Source organism: Petaurus breviceps, unplaced genomic scaffold, assembly GCF_028583685.1.
Source record: "Petaurus breviceps papuanus isolate PSGF00001 unplaced genomic scaffold, PetGlider_PUasm1.0 181, whole genome shotgun sequence".
Classification (NCBI taxonomy): domain Eukaryota; kingdom Metazoa; phylum Chordata; class Mammalia; order Diprotodontia; family Petauridae; genus Petaurus; species Petaurus breviceps.
In genome coordinates this window covers 1,175,781-1,198,131 of record NW_027185784.1, presented here as the reverse complement: position 1 = coordinate 1,198,131, position 22,351 = coordinate 1,175,781, and the positions used below count along the sequence as shown (strand labels likewise).

At 34.4% G+C, this 22,351-nt stretch overlaps 1 pseudogene; it reads right to left on the bottom strand.

Annotated features, from left to right (window-relative positions):
• Positions 1–1,336: 1,336 nt before the first annotated feature.
• On the bottom strand, positions 1,337–1,804 carry LOC138160414 (small ubiquitin-related modifier 2 pseudogene; annotated as a pseudogene).
• Between the last annotated feature and the right edge of the window lie 20,547 nt (positions 1,805–22,351).

Here is a 22,351-nt window from a genome sequence, read left to right as displayed (position 1 = left end):
GTGGGGCTTGTTTCTGTTGGTTTTATTTTTTTTTAAAGCAATTGGAGTTAAGTAACTTGCTCAAGGTTACACAGCTGGATATTTTTGTGTGGGTGTTAAATATTTGAGGCCATAACTGATCCCAGGTCTCCCGACTCCCGACTCCCGACCGGCACTCTTACTCACTGCGCCATGTAACCGCCCTGAGTCTTATTATTAATATGGTCAATTTTGTTGAGAGTTTTCCTAATACTGAACCAAATCTGCATTCCTAGTGTTTATCCCACTTTGTCATAGTTTATAATTTTTGTGATCTATTGACATAATTTCCTTGCTAGTGTTTTGTTCAATTTTTTTGCACTGATATTCATTAGGGGAATTGGTCTATAATTTTCTTTTTCCATTTTTGCTCTTCCTGTTTTAAGTATCAGCGCCATATTTGTGTCATAAAAGGCATTTAGTAGGATGTTTTTTCACTTATTTTTCTAAACAGTTTATATGGTATTAGAACTAATTTTTCTTTAAGTATTTAGTAGAATTCACTTGTAAACCCATCTCACCCTGGAGATTTTTCCTAGGGAATTCATTTATGACTTGTTTAACTTCTTTTTGTAAGATAGCATTATTTAAGAATTTTATTTCCTGATCTATTAATCGAGTTTATTCAAATTTTCATTGATATACATCAGTCTTACTCAGATCATCAGATTTGTTGGTGTATAATTGGGTGAAATATTTCCAAGTGAATGCTTTGATTTCTTCTTCATTGGTGGTGATTTCACCCTTTTAATTTTTGATACTGGATAATTGGTTTTCTTCTTTCTTTTTTTTTTTGAATAGAATTAACCAATGGTGTGTCTATCTTATTGGTTTTTCATAACCAACTCCTATATTTATGTATTAGCTTATTTTTTTAAACTTTTCTTTAAAATTAAAAAAAAAAAGAAGTTTATTTAAATAACAAGATGTTTGAATTGAAGGGAAAACTATCTAGGAACAATTTCTTAATAGTAATTTATCCCTACTGAGAGACAGACATTGCACTACATGTAACAGTTACATACAAAAAGTTATAAAATCATCCTTGGTTTTACAATGCTAAAAGAAAAACATTGAAATTATCTAATCAAAAAGGTATGCAAGGATATTTTTTGTGGGTGTTTTTTTTTTTTTTTTTTTAAAAAGTGGGGGCAAAATAACTTCTTGGAATTTAAAGTAAAAGTTTGAAGAAACATCCAACTAATGGAAAAAGGGTAAATTTCCCTGAACCCCTTTTTTTTTTCTCCCCTCCCCATCACCATTTGTTGTTGATCAAAACATACCATCGGCCATTTAGTTAAAAAAAAGTACTCATTATGCCTGTGCACTTACACCAGTTACTTTATGTACAATAAAGGAATGGGTAAGGGAATCTAAGAAGAGAGAAAACTATACTGCAGTTGTCAGGATATGGATGAACCAAATCTTGGCTTTCTAATTGTGAATGTATTGTTTTCCTTGGGAGCACAGTTCTGGAGTAGAGTTGTAGATTCCCTTTTTAGTAAGCTCCTCCTGTCTGCTGCTGGAATACATCAATTGTATCTTCATCCTCCATTTCCAACTGTGCAGGTGTGTCTGTTTCATTGATTGGTTGCCCATCAAATCGGAATCTGATCTGCCTCATTGACAAAGCCTGTCGTTCACAATAGGCTTTTATTAGTTTCCTAAGTGGTGTGTGCCTCTAAATCTTAAATTGCACCACGGAACCATCTTGCCCTTCCACCTTCAAATTAATGTGGTCGTTGTTTTCAGTACTGACTCCTTCCTTCGGCTTTTCGTTGGCCATGGCGAGTCCGGGGGTCTCCTCAGCCGCTGCTTCACAAAAGAGGCACCAGGATGGTCCTCCAAGGGAACGAGGGAGAAGCAGCAGTGTCAGGAGCAGGAGCAGGAGCAGGAGGAGGAGGAGGAAGATGATGGTAATGGTGAGGAAGAGGAGAAGAAGAAGGAGGTGGTGGAGGTGGTGGAGGAGGAGGAACAGGAGGAGGAGGAAGAACAATTTTTTTAAAGTTTCAATCTTATTAATTTCACCTTTGTTTTTCAGAATTTACAATTTAGTGTTGCATTAAGGATTTTTAATTTGTTCTTTTTTTCTACTTTTTCTAGTTGATACCCAATTCTTTGATCTGTTCTTTTTTTCCTTTTTGTTGATGTAACAATTTTGAGAAATAAATTTTCCCCTAAATACTGCTTTCACTGCATCCCATAACTTTGTATTTTGTCTCATTGTTGTCATTCTGTTTAATGCAATTATTCATTGTTTCTATGATTTATTCTTTGATGCATTTATTCTTTAGGATTATATTCTATAGTTTCTAATAAATTTTAATATATACTTCCAGTGCCCTTTGTTGAACATATTTTTATTGCAGTATGATATCAAAAGAATACATTAAATACTTCTGCCTTTTTACATTTGATTTTGAGGTTTTTATACCCTATTACATGGTCAATTTTTGCGTAGGTGCCATATGCTGCTAGGAAAATGTATGTTCCTCCCTGTTCCCATTCAGTTTTCTCTAAAGGGCTATTATATCTAACTTTTCTAATATTCTATTTACCTCCTTAGTTTCTTTCTTATTTCTTTTTTGGTTGTATTTGTTGAGTTCTGTGGAGAGGGAAGTTGAGGTCTACCATGAGTATAGTTTTGCTGTCCATTTCTTCTATGGATATGTGTTTCATATTAATTTGAAAAAAAAATCTACATTAGCTAAGAAAGGAACATAAACATGTATGTTCAAAAAGTGAATGCCAGATTAAATTGTTCCAAATGTTGGCATACATTAGAATTATTTTTTTCAGAGTAGTATGGAATAACCACAAACTGCCAAGGGATACATACACACATACATATATATATATATATATATATACATATATATATACACACACACACACACATACATACATACATATAATGTAAATATCAAGTCATTTATAATATGAGAAACACTTTTTTTTCTCGATTTTCCATAGTCTTCCAGTTTGCTGACCTATCAGTCAAAACACTAAGGTTCTTACATGTGGGAAGGCATAAGATTTTACAGCATAAGATAGGGTCCTCAGATTGCAAAGTTCTTTTAATTAAAGAGACATTCCAGAGTTCAATTTTAGTCATATATTGCATTAATGAATAATACATTTCTTACACCCACTTAACACAACTAAGAATAAAGCAGCAGTATATGGGAATGGACAAGTGTAGTGAATATAAGCTCTAAAATTTCTCCAAGTCTATACATATGAACATTTTTTTTCTCATCCCTGCATCAGGAGCTGAGTATAAACTGGACACACTAAGAAAAAGACTGCTTCAGGACTCTAAAAGGGAACTGACCTTTGGAACACCAGAGAGAACTAGAACGAAAGAAAGCTTGATGAGGATTTAACAAGGGAGAAGAGATCTTCCAGCAACTAGGACCTGTGAGTTACTTTTTGCCACAATATTACATAAATTTGGGACCACTATACCCAGAGTCAGGGTTCATATGTAGATAAAGAGAGAGTGGGTTACAGTCCTTTTGGGAGATATTTTTGTATCAAATCTTCTTCCTGCATCATTACAGTAAAACTTCCTTTGTAAAAATGAATTGTCTGTGTGCATGTTGATCAATTAATAGCATACTATATGGGAGATTGTCTGCAACAGTATTAGAAAATTATTCTAGCTGCTCATTGTTAAACCTAGAAACATAAGCAAGATGTAATAATTGCTCTTTAGGGACCTGGCCTTCTAATGAAAGTGGGAGTTAGGAAAGAGCCCCCAAGGATATACTACATAAGTAAGGAGAAAAGTTATTAGTCATCTTATAATGAAGTGAGGGATTTATGATAGCATTTTTGGCAGAGGAACTGGTGGTGGGAAAGCTTAGAAATTGTCAGGGAGAAAGCAAGTTTTCTAATTTAGTTACCACATCAATCATGTGGAAGAAGATGTTCAGTTTACTTTTCTCCCTATTCTTGTCTTTTTCCACCTTTTCCTTCTCCTTCTCCACTATTTGTTTGAACCTATGATTTCATTGGTTTGAGGGACTCATGGTAAGAAATTTCCACTTCCAATGTGATTTATTCCCCTGGAAAATGATGTTGGAAACAGTTGGTGTCAGTGTATATCCAAGAATTCTGTAGTAAGACATTTGGATTTTTATTGTCCAGCACACAATACAAGGCCATTGAAGAGTGTTGAACATAGTGTAGCAATGACAATATCATTCATATATATCTCTGTCTCTATCTTTAAATATATATACACATACACAAGCATGCACACATATATACATATACATGCATACATATGTGTGTGTGCGTATATATATATCTATACACACACACACACACACACATATATATATATATATATATATGAAACTCCATGCAAGTGGATATTGTTTTGTCTTATTTTTTGTCTTTGTCTACTCAGCACCTAGTGTTTAATTCTTGCTAATAAAAATTGTATTGTGTGGAAGGAAGGTTAATCTTCCAATGATGTGGAAGACAGATTTGGGGATGATAGTTAGGGCAGGAAACTGGTAAGAAGGCAATTGCAAGATCCATATGAGAAATCGTGAGCAGAGTCAGTGAGAATGGGAATGGACGTGAATGAAACATAGAGTGCTGAGGCAAAATTAGCAGAACTGGCCAACTGGAGGAAGTAAAAGATGAACCTCTTGAATCTTTTAATTCTTGAAACTTGATTATGGGTTTAGCATTTATTTCCCTAAAATTAGATATTGAAAATGTGAGAGAGGGATATTAATAAGAGTTTGCCACTTTATTTGTAGTTTGCAGAGGAAAAAATATAATTCAGGAAGAAAAAGGAAGAAATAATTTGTGGTAGCTAAAGGGTTTGAAGAGAATAAAGGTTTTTACAAATACTCTAGGAGCAAAAGGAGCACCAGAAGGAAGAGGGAATATTAATAAATAAAGAGTGGAAAGTTAATGATGACTCGAAAATGGCTGAGATATTGAGCTCATTTTTAAAACCTGTCCTGAAAAGGAACAAAGAAAAGGTTTGCATAATTGAGGAATAATGATACAGACCTTGTAAAACTGTTTTTTAAACGGGGAGAAATTATTTGGAGATGTCTCCCTTTCAGTAGAAAAAAAAAGAACACCCAAAGTAAAATGTCAATATCTAATATTGTCTATATATCATATAAGTGATTTTTTAAAATGTGTTTTGTTGTTTTTTATTAAGACAATTTATCTATTGCATGAAAAGTCACTCTATCTTATTTAGAAACAGTCCATTAATGTGAGGTTTAGGGGCAAAAAGTAAACAAGGTACTAATTTCACAGAAGAATGATTTTGGAAGAGTCAGTAAATCTGTCTTCAGAATATTAGGAAAATAATATGACGTATATAAATGTTGAATGCACCAACAATGAACATCGTGGGTCTTTAGAGAGCAATTAATTACAAATTAAATGTTCTCAATTTTATTAAGACATTTTTATATTTAATAAATGCAACAAATAAAAACATGAACATTCATTCTAACCCTAGCTCCCAGTACTTTAACAATAAAAGCAAAATAATTAACTTTATTTTGACAATACAATTTAAGTTGCAAAGATCAGAATCTAGCTCAAAATAAGGAGAATGAGCTTATTATTCAAGTTCTAGATGATAAGAGTAAAAAGATAGCTGCATCAACTTTACTTCTGCAATATAAAGAGTTAATTAATAATATACAACCCATCAATGTTACATGCAAAAAGAATTCAAGGATATATGTTCCAGTTTGCTCTGCTGGCCACTCAGTTTTTCAGCCATTCATTCTGGTCCAATAGAGGCAAGGCAGCCCACCTCTGAAAAGCCCTAGTCCTGTCCACAGTTCCTTACTAGATCTTAGAAGCAGTGGCAGAGATGAACATTAGCACTATTTTATGTTCTAGAGGGAAAACTTAGCTAGATCCCTTTTTAAAATATACTCACCAACTCTGCATAATTGTTTGCATGTTGTTTCCCTTGGTAGAATATGAACTATTTGAGGTGAAGGATTGTTTTTGCTTTTTTTTTTTTTGTATCCCCAGTACTTATCACAATGCCTGGCAAATAGTAAATATTCAATAAATGCTTGTTACTGACTGACTTTTTAACTAAGTCTGTCTTAAGCAAGATAAAGAAGAATGTACATGGGGTAGGGGTGTTGACAGATTTACTTTGGGATGTGCATATGTGGAAAATCATGGCCAGCCATCATGGATATCTATTATTCTTGCTAGTGTGATCTACCTATCTCTTGCTCTCTTTAGATAAGGGAGCACAATATGGGCAGTTAGTCACATTAATAAAAGACCATTCATAACAATAAAAGAGGAGCTCCTTATGCAGTACTTAACACTTATTTGGTCTGTTGAATAAGACCTGGGAAAATCAGGCCAAAAATGATTCACATTAAGGCATATTTGGTGATTTTACAGTGAAGAACTGCAAAATTTAAGACCACTTGCCAAAATGTCAAATAAATCAACATAATAAACAAAGTAAACATTTTGGTGAGAATAAAAAGTGAATTTCAATAGAGAAAAATTATGCTAAAGGATTAATAGGGAAGGCATGTGGCACAGTGGTATAACACACTCATCTTTGAGTCAGAAAACATCTTCATGAGTTCAAATCTGACCTCAGACAATTACTAGCTGTGTAACCCTGGGCAAGTAACTGCCATGTTTTCCTCACTTCCTCATATGTAAAATATCTGGAAATGGCAAACCACTCCAGTATTTTTGCCAAGAAAACCACAAATTAGTCATAAAGAGTAGGATGTGACTGAAATGGCTCAAGATCAATAAAAGGGTAACAAATCAGGGGATCAAGAAATCTGGGTACTTAGCAGGGAAAGAAAACTCTAGGAAGTAGCAATAAACATTCAAAAGGTATTATTTTGTATGAAGTTCAATATGATGTGTGATCTAACACAGAAGAAATAAAAACAAAATCCAATATAGTTTGGGAATGCAGAACTGCCTAAAATGTCTTCTCCTGTCCTAGTGGATATGGGTGGAGATACTGATGGTAAGTCCCAGCTTAGCCTCTCTACTATAACTTTTACTATAGGAGTAATTCTTCCTAAAGAATGGGGTAGGATAGAAGGTGGCATATTATTAACTGAGCTAAAATAGAGAGAAGTAAAAAGAGGAAAACATAAGTAAAATAGCAAGAAAGAGGAAAAAAATAAGTAAACACAGTAAACTTGGGAGAGGGCAGGATGTGGGAAGTGGAGAGTATCTATGTAAGAAAATAGAACAAATAATTTTAAAGAAAGTCAATGTCTATGTCCAAATTCAGACATAAATGATCAAGAGGAGGGGATAAATACAAAATAATTAAGAAAAGGATATCATAAATCTAACATTTATAACTTTAAATGTAAGGGAATAAACTGAAAGGGGACAGTAGAATGAATAAGAGAAGAAAAAATGTTTATTCCCGCTTCATGGTGATCACCTGATGTAAAAGTCTGGTGAAATGTATAAAATCTTACTTCATCTTTGATTATTTCCTTTGCTTCAACTGTCATATCTAATCAATTTCCAAGTATTACCCATACTTCCTTCACCATATCGCTCTTATCCAAGCCATTCTCTTTATTCATTTAATTCAGACAATCATTATCTCTCATCTGAAATTTTGTAAAAGTCTTCTAATGACTCACTGGTTTCAGTTTCTGTTTTTCTAATTAATTTTTCACAGAACTAGCAATTATACATACACACACACCACATATCTACACAAATACACTATATACATATGCATATGTATAAACATGTACATATGTTAGTATCTACATATGTATGTATATGTGTAAATACATTTTTAAAGAAAAGTAAGTATTGTCTAATTATCCTTCTTCAAATCCCAAATCTTTAATTGATCTTTTTTAGCTCTAAAATTAAATACAAATTCCTCAACTTGACATTTAATGACCTAAAAAATCTGCCTCCATTGTACATTTCCAATTTTGTTATCACTTCCTTCCAAATTTTCTCTATCCCAGACAAACTAGAACACTTGCTATTCCCTGAAATTGGCATTCCTTCTTCTTCCCATGTAACTTCAAAAGGTTTTCTCCATATTCCTGAAATTCATTGCCTCCTCATCTGTACTACTGAGACTATTATCTTCCATCAAGAAGCAGGTAAGATTTTCTAATATTTTAGTGCTGAAATCTCTTAACATGATAAAATTATTTAATATAAACTGGCATTATAGGGGCATCCAGGAGCTGTATTCTATAAAGTGCAAGGCATAGAGTCAGAAAATCTTATCTTCTTGAGTTCAAATATGGCTTCACACACTTACTAGCTGTGTGACCCTGGACCAGTCACTTAACACTTTTTGCCTCACTTTCCTCATCTGTAAATGAGTTGGCAAAGTATCCAGTATATATATATTTTAAGCAATTGGGGTTAAATAACTTGCTTAAGGTTATACAGCCAGTTATTTTGGGTGTGGTGCTAAGTACCTGAGCCCGGATTCAATCCCAGGTCTTCTGACTCTGGGGCCAGAGCTCTTACTCACTGTGCCACCTGGCCGCCCCAGTATCCAGTATCTTTACCAAGAAAACTCAAAACAGAGTCACAAAGAGTTGGACACAACTGAACAGCAATGATAACAAGAATCACATGTAATGGAGAAATATTAGAGGTTATTCCAAAGGAGTAAGATAAGACTATTATTATCATGACTATGTGATCTAGTTTTAGAATATAAGCAGAAGTAATAAGATGAGGAAAAAATAAGGTAATACAAATGGAAAAAGAAGAGGTTTTAACCATATTTCTATATGCATGGAAAATCTTTATCTAGAAAATGAAAAGACTCAATATACTTCAATGCAATATGATGACTATTTTTAAGTGCTTACTAAATGAAAGGAACTGCACTAGACACTAGAGATACAATAACAAAAAAAACTTAAAATGTATTGATGTAACATTAATATATTTATAGAAATTCACATAAATCTATATGTAATACACTTATGTAACTATGCATATGTTTAATATATGTATACATATATATATATACACACATACAATAGGCATATATAAGTATATGTATATATTTGTATGTATGTGTAAAGTCTTCCTCCTGAATCTGTAACCTCTCTATAGGTAGCAAATTTCATCATTAGTCATTAAGAATCCTGGTTAGTTATTTTGTTGATCACAGTTCTTAACTTTTAACATGATTTGTTTTTATAGTATTCTTGTCATACAAAATTTTTCTTCTGGTACTACTCACTTGGCTCAGCTTACTTCATCTAAGCTTTCCCATGTTTCCCTTAAATGTCTATTTCTTCTTTTCTTCCAGCAAAAGTGTTCCATCACATTCATTTATTATAACCTATTCAGCCCTTCTCCATTTGATAAACATCTCTTCTGTTTCCTGTTCTTTGTCACAACAAAAAGGCCTGCTACATACTGTTCAAAGTATTTTATTACTCTTTTTCTTTTATCTCCTTGGGTGTATTGACTTAGTAGTGGCATCTCTATGTCAAATGTATATACTGTTTAATAAATATTTGGATGTAGATTCAAGTTGCTTCCCATAATGACTAGACCAAATTTCATCTTCACCAACAGTATACTTGGGTACTCTGTACTCACCCCCTTCTTATCCCTGGTTGTTCCCACAGTTCTTATTTGCCTCTTTGGTCAACTTTGGAAACTGAAGAGGTAAGAAATAGAAGTTCATATCATGGTTTTATTTTGCACCTATCTATTAATGATTTAGAGAAAAGGTATCAAACATACCAGATACACTTGCACCCACTACAACTGTAGGCTGAACAAGATTAAAATGTGATTGGGAAATATTTAACAAAACAAATAAAATACAATACAACATATATAATGTTAATAATGTTAATAGTTTTCCAATTCAAAAATGCACCCACAGGGATCCTTATGAATAGTGAAGTGGCCACCATTTCTATTTGTTTGACACCACTGCTTTAGATTTTCTTTTCCATTTGTACATAGCCAAGGTTTCTTCCCTTGAGAACTGACTGTTCATATCTTTAGACCACTTATCAGTTGTATAATGTTTCTAATACTTATAAATTTGATCTAGTGTAGTAGCAAGCACCCCAAGCGTCCTCAGGGTTTGCTGCCAGCACAGGTTCTTGGATCTGCTTTGTTAAAGGAAAGCAACTCAAAATGGGTTAACAAGCTTACTTTAATCAGTCAGACATATATCATTTACCTTGTTCAGGGGAAAAGGTCGGCACCCCGAACTTCAAAGTACACAGACAGAATTATCAAGACAGAAACAGATCTAGTAGACAGATTTCAAACTGTCCAACCATTACATCCATACCCAGTCAACATCTGGGTTTCAACATCTGGGTTTTTTCAAAGGGGAGGGGGGCCTCTGGACAACGGCTTCCCAGAATCTATATCAAATCACAGAACACTTCTCAAAGTGAGCCCCCAAAACAAAGCCTCACATCAGGGCTTATATAGCCTTCTCCTGGCTCAGAAAATGTAACAACCTTATTGACCCACTGGCCAATCAAAAAGTATCTACTGAAAAACAAGCCTCCCACCCCAGGCTTCAGGTGCACTTTAGCCTAGGGGCAGGGAAGATCTTCCAAATTTGCATTCCCATTAACATCTAGGTCCCTAAATCTTTTATAAACAAGACCCTGTAAAGCCAAGCATGAGCAGCTTTACAGAGGACTGCTGCTGTGAATAGCTTCAGTGTTCTGATTACATAGTATAATGAACTCTATTTATTTTGTAACAAAGACAAACCATTGACAGAAATCACAGTACAGCATCCACAATGTTATAGCATAAACAATTATCACTAAAATGGCCACATAGTTTACACCAAACTTTTCACATAGTTTTAAACAAAAGATGTCATTCAGTAAGTCCTTAACTTGATCATCTTTAAGGAGCAGGCCTCCTTAAGGGACACAAAGTAAAAGGTCAAAGTTTTCTACCCCTAGGTCACAGTAACTCATGATATTCTCAATTAGTACACAGTATCCAAGTAAAGTCTTCTTTCATGTTGACTTGAGGCTGGCTGTCAGCTTCCATTGTTCCTCTTCCATGCTCCCAGCTCTAGCCTGAATCTACCCAACTGTTACCTGGATTCAAAGGCAGGCATCTCTCTGCTCTTTGTCCAGTTCCTCATCCAGTTCCTTTTCCAGTTCCCATTCCATATTGAAGCTCATGGTGTCCATTCCACCTCAAGTCCTTCACAGTTTCTATTTCTGGGAAGACAAAGCTTAACAGAGCCAAAACAACATGCAGACACATTGCTGGCACCTTCATCAATTCACTATCTTCCTGTGAAATCAACAGAGACCCAAAAACAAGGCCCAAGAAGTCAATACAAATCATCAATTCAGAAATCAACACAGACCCATAAACAAGGTCCAAGAGATCAGCACAATCATCAGTAAAGTCCCAGGACTTCCAAACCCTCCTCAAGGACTTCTGCAAACAAACAACCAGAAAATCCTCTTTCAGGGCTTCCAGTAAGGTTCCAGGGCTTCTGTACAAAGTATCACAAGCAAACATCAACACAGAAAAACATAGAGTATTGAGATACTACAACTTTTTTTTTCCCTTCTCATCTCTGACATCACAAAAGTTCTCTTCTCAGCTCTTCTCAGTTCTGCTCTCTCCAGCCTGGGCTTTTCCATTTATATGGTCATTAGATACTCCCACCAGGGGTTCAAAAGTTCTGGGGTTTACAAGTTCTGGGGTCCACAAGTTGTGGGGTTCACAATTTCTGTTTCTTAACAAAGACTTGATATAATCATGAGCAAGACTTAAAAGAAACTTGTACTGAAACAATGTGCTAATTAAATAGCTGAAACAAGGTGTTAACTACTTCTTTGCTTGCCATTACAGACCCTTAACAGAGAAACTTCTTTTTGGAGGAAGGCAAGGCAATTGCCATTAAGTGACTTGCCCAAGGCCACACAGCATGTGTGTGTCAAGTATCTGAGGCTAGATTTGAACTCAAGTCCTCTTGACTCCAGGGCCAGTGCTCTATTCACTGTGCCACCTAGCTGCCCCATCAGAGTAACTTAATAAGAGTATTTCCCCCTATTTAGCTGCATCTTCTCTAATTTTATTGGTATTCATCTTGATTTGTATTGGTTTAGTGGTATTGAAGTTTTTAGTGGTATAGTTTGTGAAAAACTTTTAAAATTTATGTAATAAAAACTTGTAAACTTCTTGTGAAATTCTGTGATCTCTATTCCTTTTTTGGTTGTGATTTCTAACCTTACCCATAAATCTGAGAAGTAACTTCTTCCTTGCTCCTCTAATTGGTTTATGATATCATCCTTTATGTCTAAGTCATATGTCCATATGAAACTTTTCTTAGTACATTGTGTGATTTGTCAGATTTTTTTGCCATTTTCCCTGATTTTTTTTGAAAAGCAAATTCTTACTTAAAAAAATTGTATTTATAGGTTTCTCAAATACTAGGATATTGGTATCATCACAAAAGGAATCCAGAGTTGGACCACTATTTTGCCTTGCTTCCCTCATTTGCTCATGTTGTCACTCAATTACTTGACTTTTGAGCTTTTTGCCACAGTACAACTCTGCTACCAGAGGGGGGAAATTTGTCCCAAATGCTGGGGTTTTTGCAGCTGCTGGAGCTATTATTTGGGTGCCTTCTCTGAAGCCTCTGCAAGCTCTGGCAAACTGGTCACATACCCCAGGACCTCCTCCCTAGACCAAAATCCAGATCCAAGCATGTTTAGGCAAGAGAGATTACCCCTCAGACTGGTCACTTGATCCCCCCTACAATCTGCAGACCAGGAGCTCTGAAGCAACCATGTGGTGGCAGCTGCATATCTGCAGTGCCTCAGTCACTTCTCCCTCCAGGGGGTGAAGGACTGACCGCACTCCCAAACTCCTGCTTCACAAAGTCCACACTGCACTGATGTCTCACTTTGTCCTTAACATCTTTGGGTTGATAATTCTGGAAATTGCCACAGCTGCTGATGATCTGAAGTCCCTCCAGCCAGAGGCTGGTTTTGGTTGCCCTGAGGCTAAAACCTCAGCCTCACTCGAGGCTAGGCTCAGCTCCCAACATGCTGTGCTAGCCACTTCCTGCTAGCCTGCTGGGCTGTCCTTAGTGGGAGATTAGCTTCCCTGTGTCATTTTGTGGGTTCTGTATCTCCAAAGTTTGTTCAGAATCACCTTTTACATGAATTGGAGGAGGTGGAAGATGGAGCCCCTTGGAAGTCTTGTTTCTACTCCACCATCTTGACTCCACTCCCCCACCAAAAGCAGGTCTTCTGTGACTGTGTTATACTGCATGCTGTGATTTTGTCTGTATATGGTGACCAATTTGAACATGAGATTGTGCTATTAGTATATAGCCTATGCAAAATTCTATGCAGATGTTTAATGATAATATCTGTGAAAATTTGCTTCTGAAATTACCTAAATAGGTGTTGTGTGTGTGTGTGTGTGTGTGTGTGTTTAAATAAGGGACAGACATAACAAGCACAATGATATTTTAGCACTGAACATAAAAGCATTGTCCATCAAATGAAGAAATATGATTCCAGGATTAGTAAATGTGAATTAAGAGAAATCTATGCTGGCTATCTGGAAAAGTCTTGTCATTATCTTTCACTGTTTAATAGGCTTTCAAGTGAAGTGCTTATAATGTCTTCATCTTGGCCTTTTAAAATTTATAGTGGAAAAGACATTAGAACTTATATTGTTAGGAGCAATTCCATATTGATTGATGGAGTCAATGACTCACAATTATTTTCCACCCCCAAATTTAGTGATTTTTCTCAGCCCCTGAAAGTGACAAAGGTTAGAAATTTTAGAATCGTATGGTGCTACTGAGTTATAAATATAAAGTAGCCAGTTGGGAATCATGGCAAGGTGAGCAGAGTGGTACTGGATCAGAGTCATATACAAAGAATAAGAACAGTCATAAAATTATAGGAGTTAAGAATTATTTGACATCCAATTAAACCACCTTGTCTTATAGAAGAAGAAACTGACTCCCTGAAAGGTTAAGTGATCTTGCCCCAGGTCATAGAGGTTGGATGTAGCAGAATTGAATGTGAATGTCTGTCTTGGGGTTGAATGGATGCTTGAATCCAAATACGAGTACAGAATTAAGACTCAGTAAATATGAAAGCATAGAAGGAGGAATGTCAGGTTCTAGGTCTTCTGAGGTTTTCATTCCTGAGAGCGGCATGACAGCATGCTGCCCCAGTCAATAAAATGTCTCTGTGCCCAATGGGAGATTCATTTCAACTACTTCTTTCTCTACTGCTTACCTACTTTTTCAGTGTTTGAATGCTTTAACTAGGATTCCCTGGTTCTCTAGATTTTGCTCTTGCTCAGCACTTTTCCCCCTTATTGCATTGCTTCCTTCTCAAGTTCTTGGATTTTTTGGACTTATATCCCCAAAACATTCTTATCTGCCTTTCACATGTCATGCTCTTATTTAGGCAGGAGAATAATAACTTTCATTTATGTAGACTTTTGGCATTTGGAAAGTGTTAGCCTCACAACAAACCTGTGGATGAGCTCAATTTACAGAAGAGGAAATGAGGTTCTAAGAATTGACTTGCATGCCATCACAGAAGAAGAATCTGAATCTCAAGTAGTATTCCTACTCAGGTCTCTTGCTTCCTAGCCTAGTACCCTTGACAGTATGACATAGCTACATAAGAGTTCAGTATTTGTTTTCTTTGCTTCATCTTTTAATCTCTAGCTGAAGGAGCTAGACATCTACAGGAGACAGAATATGCCAGCAAGTCCAACTGCCATTACCACTGTGACCAAAATCTCCCCTCAGATCTGGATGGAGATATTCTAGGACCCTGAACAGAAGAGACTTGAGAATAGCAATACTTTCAAGATAGGGTGCTCAGCCAATATCCCTGTAAGAAAGCCTTGGAAGGATTCAGTCTGACAAATTCTCCTGAAGGTGTGACAGCCACAGCTAATGAATATACATAGAAAAACGTTCTTACACCCAAAGTCCTGGGCATTGTTTTATGCTTCAACATCAGAAACTAACACATTTTTTTTTTTCCAGTGGAAGTGACGTTGATAAGTCATTAACACTTACTTTGCCATTGCACACTAAGGGTGGATCATAGGGCCTTTCCATGTGAATTGCACCTCAAACCTTACATAAATATTATTTCCTCCACTTAGAAAGCAAATTCCCTGAGAACTGAGAGCATTTTATATTTCTCTCTGTAATCCCACACTTAGCAGAGTGCTTTGCACATAATAATTAACGCCTTCCTCCTATACTTCCTTTCTTCTTTCCTTACTTGCTCCCTTCTTCCCTCTCTCCTTCCATCATTCATCCTTCTCTCCCTTCTCCATCCTTTCTCTCTCCATTTCTCACTCTCTCTCCTTTCCTTCCTTTCTTCTTTCATCCAGAAATAAAGTTCACCAAACTGAGATTAACAGCTTCATCACTTACTCAGGTAGGATTCTGATACCCTCTGCTAAGGTAGACTTGTGTGCCCTTCTCTTGGCTCTTAAGAATTTTATGGCACTCAAATATGGCTACATAGATTATCTCCATGTGCCTCTAGGTGCTTTTCTTGGAGCACAACACAAAGCTAACAAAACAAAGTTGCAGATAGCCTAGGTAGGGAGATTAAGAGTTGGGCCATGAGGGTCTAGTTCAAATTCTCCCACAGATGCTTCCTATTTGATCTTGTGCAAATCACTTAACTTCTGTCACATTCAGCTTCTTCATCTGCAAAATGAAGATTAATAATAGCAATGATCCCATATGGCTGTTGTGAGAATCAGAAGAGATGTTTAAAGTTCTTTATAAATCTTTAAGTGATATAAAACAGTTGTTATTAATATTAGTGTAATACAGAAGGAAGAATAGTAACTAGAGTTAGAGAACCAGGATAAAAATTTCCAATCAGTCACTTAGTATCCACATGACCTTGGGCAAGTTACTTAACCTCTCTGGGCCTATTTCCTACTCTTTGAAATCAGGGTATTAAATAGGATGACTTTTTGGGTCTCTTCTAAGTCCATAATCCTAAAAATCTGTTGCATAGTTTTGATACATCCTGAACAATACAGTACATAACTGCTTAAACTGAGGGATAAGTTCCTATTCTATCTATGAAAGGAATGTTTTAAGGATAGCAACATGTTATTACCAGTTAGTTGCCTGAAAATTACTTACTTGAAGGCATTGTGGAAGCATAAGTCACTCCTTGCCTATTTAAATTTCTTTTAATAGGGAGTCACTGGGACATTGGTGAAGAAATCTTGAACTCTTTGGTCTTACAACTATATTGTGTCTGTTAATATAAAGGTCTTGGTGTAGATTTTTTACTCAGAGACATCATGAGAATTTGAGACATTTCCTTGAGGATTTTGACTCAATCAGCAAACAAATTAAAATAAACTCGTGACTTTAAATGGAAGTAATCCTCCTTCCAAGTGTTTCATTTAGAAAATCATTGCCTTCCTTTTTCTTCAGATTAGTACATAGAGGCAGTAACTGCATATGAATGAACTTAGAAACAGACAGGAAATCTCTAAAGTATAAATCCTTTACAGAATATTTTTTTAAAATTCAAGCTCCAATAGCAAGTTATTTTTAACAATGGTGGAAGTACCCTGGTAATTGTAAAAATTATAAAAGCAATTTTGATATTATGTGGCAACAATTTATGTTCACTTCTCCATGTCTCTAATTCTGGTTTTATTCTGTGAACCCTGATTCACATATGCATGTTGGGTCCACTGTGGACAGCTGACAACTAGTCCACTCAGAAATCTAAGGATAAAGAACTCTGATAGAGCATGCTTTCCCCAATATCAATCAATCAGTTTTCATTAATTAGATTTAACATGAAAGTATACATGGATGAGGTATAACAATGACTGAAGTTCTAATATACCCTCCAAGCCATAGAGAGGGAGGTTTCTTCTGCATGCACTGGGCAACTGGGCCTCAAAACTAAAGCATAACAGGTACCTTGCAACTACTCCCCTGGAAATTCTTTCCTCCCCTTTTAGGAGTGCCCTGAAAGTTCATTTCAAGAGATGGGCTCTCAGGAGATGAGTCAATCCACAGCTGGCCTAGGGTAAGTACAGTGCTACTCAGGGATGAATTGAAGTCTCCATGTTGCTGGCCAATGTTATACTTATCCACCAATCTAGATTCTGTATTCAATTCTCTTACTCAGGTAAGAGATTTGTGACTTGCATTAATAATGAATTTTATCTGAAAGTGACTACCTCACAACGACACTGTGAAATAGATAGCACAAATCTAATTTTGTTTCACATCCAGGTATTCTGCCTCCAGGTCTTGCCACCCCTTTCACTGTAAAAGGCCTCATGAGAGCTTGTGAACTACTGTTCTATTCTCTACTATGTTATTTTTTGGTAGTAAAGTCTCCCCAGCAGAAGATAAGAGCTGCAAGATCTACTCAGGTTTCTGCAACCCTTTATTCAGCAGGAATTTTGTGCCTTTCTGTTGGTCCTAAAAAATATTGAAAGTTTCTAATTAGATTGCCTGTGTTACTTCAACTTCTGCTACCACCTTCAGTTGATAAATGGACTTCTGATGGCTCTTTAAATATCTCAAATCTCATGAGGGTATTACATGGTCTTTTCCATCTCTAGATGCTCATTCACCTAAGATTAGGAAACAAAAAACACAAAAGAAATAATATGTACTCAAAGACACCTGATAATCCAGAGAGAAGAGGACAGCCATGTCCACCTTAACCTAGTACTGTAAAGTAATACTCAATTGAAAGCTTCCAGGGAAGAGGAAGAAATAATCACTTTCATATATCTATAACTTTATCATCTATACTTATATACATATATGCATGCATATACATACATGCATACATGTGTGCAACATATAAACATACACATTCAGTTCTGGCCTTTTTTCTACTGAGTAATTAGTCCTTTGGGTGACTCTGAAGACCATCTTTTTACTTTTCATCATCCACATGGTACTAACTCCTCAGTTAGTACTGACTAGTTACTAATTGTATCAGTTAGTATCTTTGCCCATTCTAAAGGATTTTATAAGTACAAACATTACATTATTAGCAAAAGGTATAGTTGTGTCTCTTTGTAAAATCTTTTTAAGACTTTATTTTTTAATTTTGTTGGTAATGCTAGTATTTCTAGAATTATGTAAAAATAGTTGGGATTATGAGCATCTTGCTTTATTTCTGCATTTATTAGGAAAGTAGGGCATCCACATTACATGTGATGATTACTTTTGTTTCTGTATAGATACTTTTAATGAAATTAAAAAGGCCCACTATACCACACACACACACACACACACACACATACACACTTACTTTAAAGAGTTTTTAGTGTAAAAATATATTTTGATGTGATTTTGGATCTTTTTCTTTTCAATAGTATTATGTTGATGATTTTCCTAAGGTTGAATCATTCTTTTAGTTCTGCTATAATTCAATTTGGTCAATAATAAGTGATTTCTTGAATGATTTTCCAGAGCTTTTTTTTTTAAATAAGAATGAAAAAAAAGTTTGAATTGATATTAATTAATAATATTGGTCTATAGTTTTTTTTTTGCTTTATTTTTCCTTGTTTTAGGCATGAGGCCAATGTCTATCTTGTAAAAGAGTTTGGTAAAGTTGTTTCTTGTTTTTTGAGAATAATTAGTGTAGTATTGATACTAATTCTTCTTAAAACTTTGATAGAATTTTCCCTTGAATACATCAGAAACAGCACATTCCATCTTCCCTTTTGGTGGTTTCATTGCAGTTTGCTATATTTCATTTTTTAATGTATTTTTAAACATATGTATTTGGTCTTCTGTTAGTTTGTATATTTTATATTTTTGAAGGCATTCCTGTACCTCTTATTGGTATTGGTTTTCTTGCCATTTAATTGCATAATGAGTTCTGGCTTTATAATTTATTCTGTGTTTAAAGAAATTATGTTGTTTAACATTTATTTTATTTTATTTATCACCTCTTCTTTTTGAACACTCTAGTTAAAGATATATGAAATTTGTTAGTTATTTAAACAAAACAAATTTGTTCCTATGTATATATTTTGAAGTTTATTTGTCCCCTGATTTTTTATCTCCTCTTTTAAAATATTTGGGGTAACTTGTTGACTTTTTACTTTTTAAAAATGTATATTCAGTTCAATAATACTCATTTCTATTTTGTTGACATATGTTCTTAGGGATATAAAATTTTCACTGTGATCCACTTACTTGTATCCTAGAAAAACTGCCATCTTATTTCATTTATAATCCTCCTTTATATAATTATTCATGCTTTGTATTATTTGTTCTTTTAGTCACTAATTATTTAGGGTATCATTCTTGAGTCTCAATTTGGGTGTCTCTATTCCTTGTATTCCACAATCTAATTGCATTTTTATTGTATTATAGTCTGTGAAGGATATGTTTATAATGTCTGCTTTTTTATATTTATTTGCAATATCTCTGTGCTCTAATACATGATCAATTTTTGTAAAAGTTCTATGTGGTGTTAAGAAATAATATATATTCTCTACCTGATCCATTTAAAAGATTTCATAATTATTTTACATCTAATTTCTTCAACAATTAACTCAGTCCCAGGCTTCCCTTTTTTATTTTTCTATTAGACATCAAACACTGAGAGGGCCATTTAAGTATCCAGTCACTATTTACTTTTACTATGCATTCTTGTAGGTCAGTTGATTTTCTTTCATGAATTTAGATGCTAAGGCACCTGGAACATATAGTTTAATACTGATATTCGTTTATCATCTATGGTCAATTTCTGCCTAATGTAGTTTCTTTTTCAATCTCTCTTTAAGTTGTGAATTTTTATTCTTTTCTCTTATAATAGGATTGCAACGCCTGCTTTTCTGGAATCATCTGATACATAGGAAAATAAGTAGTGTTACTTAAATTTTTATTTAGTACATTAAAAAAAAGTGTGTGTTCCTTAGAAGTGATTATGGAGTTTTGTTCTCTTTCTGATGTCCCTCTCCTTCAATTGATTGGACTCTATAATCTGTTCACATTTAAATTTATTAGAGTTATATTTATATTTTGTTCCACTTGTATTTTTCCTAAATTAGGGTCTTTTTCTTATTCTTCTTTAAAAACATTTCTTTTTATATTTTTAAGGGAATATTTTAGGATATTTTTATTAGGATATTATTATATATATATCCTATATATATTATTATATATATCCTATTATTAGGATAAATAAGGATCTATTTTAAGGGAAAATATTACTACTGGCTCTCTTTCACTCATTCTCAGGATCTGCCTTCTCCCATTTATCCCCTTTCCATAGTTTTTGATATTTTGCCTTATTATTCTCTTTTTACTTCTTTTGTTTACTTTTCTGATGTTCTAATTTTTCCACTAAAGAAGATAATTCATTTTCCTCTTCTCATCTTCAATTTGTTTTTGTTTACCTTTAAATTTATGTTTTTGCTTCCTTTTATTGAAATGATTACTTTTTATTCTCTATGTTAATCTCATATTTATTCTAAAATTTTATCTTTGATTCATGTCCCTTATACCTACTTAGTCTATCTATAGTTTGTGTATATGAAATATAAATCACAATTTTTCATGTCTAGTCCTTCACCATCACTTCTATTCAATTTCCATTTTCACCCTTATCTCCTAGTATACTTTCAGAATGATATCTCTTAATGGTATCTCTTCCATGATTTTGTTTTTGTTGCTGTTATTTTGTTGTTGACTCCTTCAGTACCTTTCTATTTTTAGTTTTATTTTTTTCTGGTATAATTTATTTCATCATCAGTTCTTTATTGTTTGCCATATGTATTTATTTTTCTTATAATTCTGTTGTCTGGTTTGTTTTTCTAGTTATATATTTTATTTCATTACTCATTTCCCAATTATATTAAAAATTAACATTCATTTTCTTTTAATTTTGAGTTCCAGATTCTCTCCCTACCTCCCATGAATTCCTTACCCATGGAGAAGGCAAGCAATATTGTGTCATTAAAGCATGTGAAATCATGCAAAACATATTTCCATATTAAATATGTTGCAAAACAACAACAATAACTCAAGAAACAAAAAGTGAAAAAAAGTATGCTTCAATCTTCACTCAGAGTTAATCAAATCTTTCTCTGGAAAGAGATATAATTTTTTATTGTGGGGCCTTTGAAATTGTGACTTAGATCATTGTCTTGTACATAGTACCTTGGTCTTTCACAGTTGATTATTTTTTAACAAGATTGCTGCTATTCCGTATGATGTTCTCTTGGTTCTAAACACATCTCTTTGTATGAGTTCATATAATTTCTTCCACATTTTCTGAAACCATTCTGCTAGTCATTTCTTGTAGCAAAATAGTAATTCATCACAATCCTACTACAACTTGTTCAGTAATTTCCAGTTGTCTTGGCATCCCCTCAATCCCTGTCCTTTGCCACCACAAAAAAGTTGCTATGAATATTTGTGTATGTGTGTGTGTGTGTGTGTGTGTGTGTGTGTGTGTGTGTGTGTGTGTGTAGAAAGGTCCTTTTCCTTTTTTCTTGAACTCTTTGGGATGTCCACAAAGTAGAAGTATTGGTAGGTCAAGGTATAGGCAGAGTTTTATGATCTTTTGATCAGAGTCCCAAATTGTTTTACATAATGATTGGGTTAATTTACAACTACACTAACAGTGTATGTGTCCCAATTATTTTTTCCACATTTCAGCTGGCATTTATTATTTTCTTTTTTGTATCATGTTAGCCAACCTGATAGGTGTATCAGTACATCAGAATTGTTTTAATTTGCATTTCTCTAATCAATACTGATTTTGAACCCTTTTTCATATGCCTATCAATAGGTTTGATTTGGTCTTCTGAAAATTGCACATCCATATCCTTCTACCATTTATAAATGGAAGAATGTCTCTTATTTTTATGAACTTGGCTTAGTATCCTATATATTTAAGAAATGAAGCTTTTATTAGAGAAACTTGCTGTCTCCCCCCAGTTTCCTTCTTGCCTTCTAATTTTGGCTGCATTGATTTTTTTATGCAATTAAAATTTGCATGATCAAAATTATCTTTTCTAAATTCCTGTTATCTTCTCTGTCCCTTGTTTGGTCACAAAGTATTTCCTTCTCCATAGATATGACAGGTAAATTTTTCTCAAATTTTCTTATGAAATTATCCTTTGTGTTTAAATAAATTAATCTTTATTGATGATTTTCTTGGTATATGATGTGAGATTTTCATCTATGCCTGGTTCCTACCAAACTGATTTTCAGTTTTCCCAATAGCTTTTTTTAAATGGTGAGTTCTTATCTGAAAAGTATGTATCTTTTGGTTTG